General features: G+C 38.5%; 1 non-coding gene across 1 annotated transcript; it reads left to right on the top strand.

The window, feature by feature from the left end:
- Positions 1 to 3504: 3504 nt before the first annotated feature.
- On the top strand, positions 3505 to 3642 carry LOC144458111 (small nucleolar RNA SNORA29). Its single transcript, XR_013487663.1, has one exon. It is a non-coding gene; the product is annotated as a small nucleolar RNA SNORA29 (small nucleolar RNA).
- The last annotated feature ends 1732 nt before the right edge of the window (positions 3643 to 5374 follow it).

Below are 5374 nucleotides of genomic sequence, written 5' to 3'. Positions count from 1 at the left end.
TAAAATGTAGGAGAAGAGAAAGCGTAGTCTAGATGGGGGTGGGAATGGGGGTGAGGGGATTGGACAGTGTAAGGGCATGTAGGTGAAAGATGGATTGTTGTATGAGAGAAACACGAAGATGATGAGTCTGGATGTACTGCAGAGTGTAGCAGGGGTGGGTCATAGAATAACGTTGGATTGAATGGGAAGGGTTTTAAGAGACAGTGCTTGCAGGAATTAGGATTTAGGTTGGGGCAAATGTTATTCCTGGTTTTTAGATAGGGAAACAGAAAGAAAGATGAATAAAATAAATCAAGGAATATAATCAGTAGCAGAGGAAAGCCTAGGGCCTAGGGCCTAGACCTTCTAAATTCTGGTCCACTGTTTTCCCCTTTCATTATAATAACAGAACTGCCTTTTAAAATGCACATGTTAATATAAAACTATCAGGGCAAAATGTCAGGTTTCTGTCAAATAAACAGTAAAATATATACCGTATTCCTAGTGAGTTTATGTTTTATATATTTCTTAGATAATAAAATATTTGAAAACAAATTAAATTTTTATCAAAATCCTAGGCAAAGTATGCCCTTTCCTCTTGTTTGTTCAGTTTTTGATAAAATTTTAATACAGATTTGCTATCACAACAAAAAAAGGAGTTGTATACTTTGATTTCAAAGTCAAGTGAATTTTGGAATTCTAAAGGCAAGGCAATGACATCAAAGTTATTCAAATAGCCACTGCATAGATAACATTAGTTAGAGAGTATGGTTTGCAGTGTTCTTATTAAGTCTTCTGATTCCTCCTCCTTAAAGAGCCCTTCCCCCCAAGGCAGACTGCTCGGTGGATATTAATGTATTTAGTAAATGTCAGGAGGAATATCAGCAGGTGTATGTATCTGGGAAGCACAGGATCCCAAAGACCCCGAGGTTAAAAAAAAATAAACATTGGTGACTGATTAAACTGAATTCTTAGGTACCTGTTAAAATACTAAGAAGAAGGCCTCCAGCAAACCGGGAAGACTTGGGCGATAATCTCCCCAGTTCAGGCTGGCTAGATTTCTTGTGATCTGCATTGTTAGTGGGAGTGCACAAGTTGGAGAGAAGTCCTGAAGATGCTCATTATTACCTCCCTCCACCCCCAAATTACCCTGAATCTTGTTTTATATACATTTTATATATATTTGTATGTGTGCATATTATTTTCCTTCAAAAGAATGTAAACTTCTTGAGGGCAGCGACTGCTTCATTTTTATCTTGCATATCCAGCTCCTGGCACAGTACATACTTCATAGTAGCATTTCATAAATGCTTATTTATTGATGACTATCTCATTAGATTGTAAGCTCCTTGAGGGCAGGGACTGTCTTTTGCCTCTTTTTGTATCCCTAGTGCTTAGCACAGTGCCTGGAATATAGTAGGAGCTTGTTTATTTATTGTTTAATAATACATTGATTTCCCAAAGTGATTGTTCTGCTTATTTTGTTCTTAAATCAAGTCCCCGGTTGCACCTTTCTATTCCATGTTCCTGTCTCATCCATCTCTGTTCTTTCCTTCTTGAGAAGGAGCATGGGGAAGCTGCACAAATACCATACTTGAGATTAGGAAGACCTTGGTTAAAAATATGCCTCAGGCCTTTACTAATTTTGTTACCCTAGGCAAGTCACTTAATCTTTCTGGGCCTTAGATTGCTCATCTATGAAATAGAGGCCTTGATGACCTACCTCTACAGCCCCTTCCAGGTCTGGCCAAAGTCCTTGAAAAAGGTTTTTCCACCTGATGTTTCAACCCTTCCTCATTACCTATGCATTCTTCCACTTCTTGAGCTATAGGTCTATCTCCTGGGACCAAGGGGAACAAGTCCAATCTCTTTCCTTTCATGTGATAATCCTTCAGATGCTTGAAGACAGTTATCACGCTGCCCTGAGTCTTCTAAGATCCCCAGGTCCTTCACTTGACCTCCTATGACATGCTCACCAGGCCTATCTCCAGCTTTGTTGTGGTCTTGGGAATCACATTAGTATTTCTATGGCTCTCCTTAAATATGAGGTCCAGAATTTGGCACTATATTCCAGAAGTGCTGTGACTAGGATATGGGATGGGGGAATGGTGACCTCCCTTCAGGACATCTCAGTGCCTCTCAGTTCAGCCTAGGGTGGAGTTAGTTGTTTTGCCTAACAAGACACACAGTTGACTCTTCTTCAGCTTTCAGTTCATTAATGATTCCATTTTTTTTTTTCACACATACTGTTGTCTCACCATGCCCAACTCATTCTCTATTTGTAGATTTTTTTTTTTTGCTCAAGAGTAGATCTTTAAATTTATAGTCATCCTTTTATTCTATTTGGTCAATTGTTCTAGCCCATAAAGGTCTTTTTGCAACCTGTCATTGTCATCTAGTGTGTTATCAATCCCTCCTATTCGCGTCACTTTCAAGTTTGATGATTACGCATCATCTGTGCCTTCCTCTAACTCATTTATCTAAATTCTCATCAGCACAAATTCAAGAATAGATCCCTAGGATACTCCATTACAGATTTCCCTCCAAATTAACATCAACCTATCAATGATTTTTCCTTGGGTCCAGTTCTTCCACCAGTTCCAAATCTTCCTAACCATACCATTTCTCCATCTTGTCTACAAGTCTAGAATGAATGACTTTGTCAAATACTTTGTGGAAATCTTAGTATACTGTGTCTACCGAAGTTCCCTGAAATGTAGATTGAGGGGAAGGTAAGCTGGACACAAAAAAGGAAATGAGGTTAGTTTGCTATGACCTGTTCTTGATGAAGCCACTTTTGATCACAGCTTCCTTTTCTAAGTGCTTCCAAATCATCCCTTTAGTCATGTTTTATAGAATTTTGCCAGGAACCAACAGCAAGCTCATTGGTCTCTAGTTTGGAGGCTCCACCCTCCTCCTCTTTATGAAAACTGAAACAACATTTTTCCAACTCTTGTCCTGTGGACCATCTTAAGTTCCCTGAGAGCTTTCAAAGATCACTGACAATGGCTCAGAAATCTTCTATGCTACCTCCTCCCCATCTTTTCTTTTCTGTATTTTTTCCTTTCAGTTAAACTTGACACCAATTTGACTGATTTTTTTAAAGGTATCTTTCTTCTATAACTTTTCATTTTTCTTCAGTGGTGGCCTATCTTCTAGATAACCAACATGAAAATGGTGCAAGATACATATCATTCAGTGTGATGAAAATACAACATTCAGTTTGAATTTTGGTTTCTTTTTACCCACGTTTCTCTCTGACTACTGGTCTTTACCTTTTCTCTACTGTCATCCTTCTCTCCTCTGTATTTGGGAGTGGAAAGAGAACCAAATTCTGACTTCCACTTACTATCAGTATCCTTCGGCAAAGTCAGATTATCACATGGTGCCCCAATTTCCTCACTTAAAATAAAGGAACTGCATTAAATGAAGATTAAGATCCCTAGTGTGTGTGAAGTCATTTTTCAGTATCCTTTGACTCTTTGCGACCCCATTTGGGGTTTTCTTGGCAAACATACTGGAGTGTTGCCCATTTGACCACCACTTTTTCACTTCATATATTCAATGGCTATGCTTCTGGAATAAAATGTAATTGCCATGGTCTGATGGACAAAGAGTGGCCATGTCTTTTTTTTCCTATATGAAAAGGCAAAATAATCTAACTCAACTGTATGTTATATTTGACATAAAAGTGATGGTTAACCACTACTGTAAAATCCTTGTCAAACTTGATAAGCATTGATTTCTATATTTTTAAAATGTTTTAAATAGAAATTAAAAAAAAAGAGATACTAAAGTGGTTTGCCATTTCTTTCTCCAGCTCATTTTACAGAGGAAGAAACTGAGGCAAAGAGGGTTAAGTGACTTGACCAGGGTCACGCAGCTATTTAGTGTCTAAGGCCAAATTTGAATTCAGGTCCTCCTGGCTCCAGGCCCAGTGCTGTATTCACTGAATCACCCAGCTGCCTAAGATCACTTCCAGCATAAAATCTATGATCCCAGAAACTTATAATCATTTCTCCTGTTTTTTTTTTCCAAATTCAACTTTCTAGTACCTATTCTTCTTTCTTTTCCTGCAAACGTAAAAATCACAATTTCTCATGGTTTTCACATATCTAAATCTCATTGTCTGTGCTCTTACCTGCTGGTAATAACCAGTGATTTCATTGTACTGCTGATCCAGCTCAGGGACAGAGATGGGGAAACCCCACCCTGGATTTATGATTCATGAAAAAAAAAATGTGAATTTCGGCTGGAATTTGAGGTAGCAAGTCTACCTAATTTAAAATGAGTCTACTCAAAGGAGTGCAGAACCTTTGAGTCATATCCACAACTAAATCTAATTTCCATAAGTAATTATGGGTTTGTATCAACTTCATTTGCATTATTCACTGGAACCTGTTCAGGCCAAAAAGAAATTTCGAAGATATGACTGAGATGATACAGAGCCAAGGGATTTAACTTTGCTTCACAAAAGGAAAGGAAGAAGTTAACTTAATGTGAAATATATTTGCCCTTAGATGGGTTCCAAAAATTAGTTACCAGTTCACTGGCTACTAAAAACTGCAATCTTGCTACTAGACTGGCGAGATGCCTGAAGCTCATGACCTGTGTTGTTGTTTTTTTTTTTCCCCACAAGTCTAGTATATAAATGATATAGGCACTCACTCACAGTCATGACCTCTCTAAACGTATTTCCTCTTCCATAAAACAAGAATAATAATGGTGTCTACCTCACAGGGTTGTTGTGAAGGTGAAATGAGAACATGCACCATTAGAAACCTTAAAAGAGTATATCAATGTGAAAAACCAAACTAGGCCTCAGTTTTCTCATCTGCAAAGTGGGAAGGGTGTAGGATAGATCAGTGGTATCATACTCAAATAGAAACAGGGGCAATTAAGCTGTACATAAGGATCCCTGTGGGCCATATTGACTTGTTTTTGTTTAGTCGTTTTCATTCATGTTGTGACCCCATTTGAGGTTTTCTTGGCAAAGATACTGGAGTGGTTTACCATTTCCTTCTCCACCTCATTTTACAAATGAGGAAACTGAGGCAAACAGGGGTAAGTGACTCACCCAGGGTCATACAGTTAGTAAGTGTCTGAGGCTAGACTTGAACTCAAGAAGAAGAGGCTTCCTGACTCCAGGTCGCTGCCACCTAGGTGTCCTACATAGTGACTTAGAAAACCACATATTCATATCATCTATCTTCTACTGCACTTTTATTTGTTTTGTTAAATATTTCCTAGTTACATTTTAATCTGGTTCAGGCCACACTGGGGAGTGTTGTAGGCAGGGTGTTTGACACCCCTGGCCTAAATGATTTCTTAAGATTTCTTCCAACTCTAAATCTCTGATTCTGTACTGGCTCTTGCTGGGTCTCACAGGTACTTA

This window comes from Phascolarctos cinereus, unplaced genomic scaffold, assembly GCF_003287225.1.
Source record: "Phascolarctos cinereus isolate Bilbo 61053 unplaced genomic scaffold, phaCin_HiC Scaffold_5;HRSCAF=322, whole genome shotgun sequence".
Classification (NCBI taxonomy): Eukaryota; Metazoa; Chordata; class Mammalia; order Diprotodontia; family Phascolarctidae; genus Phascolarctos; species Phascolarctos cinereus.
Note: the sequence above shows the minus strand (reverse complement) of the source record. Positions and strands in the feature narration are given on the sequence as shown.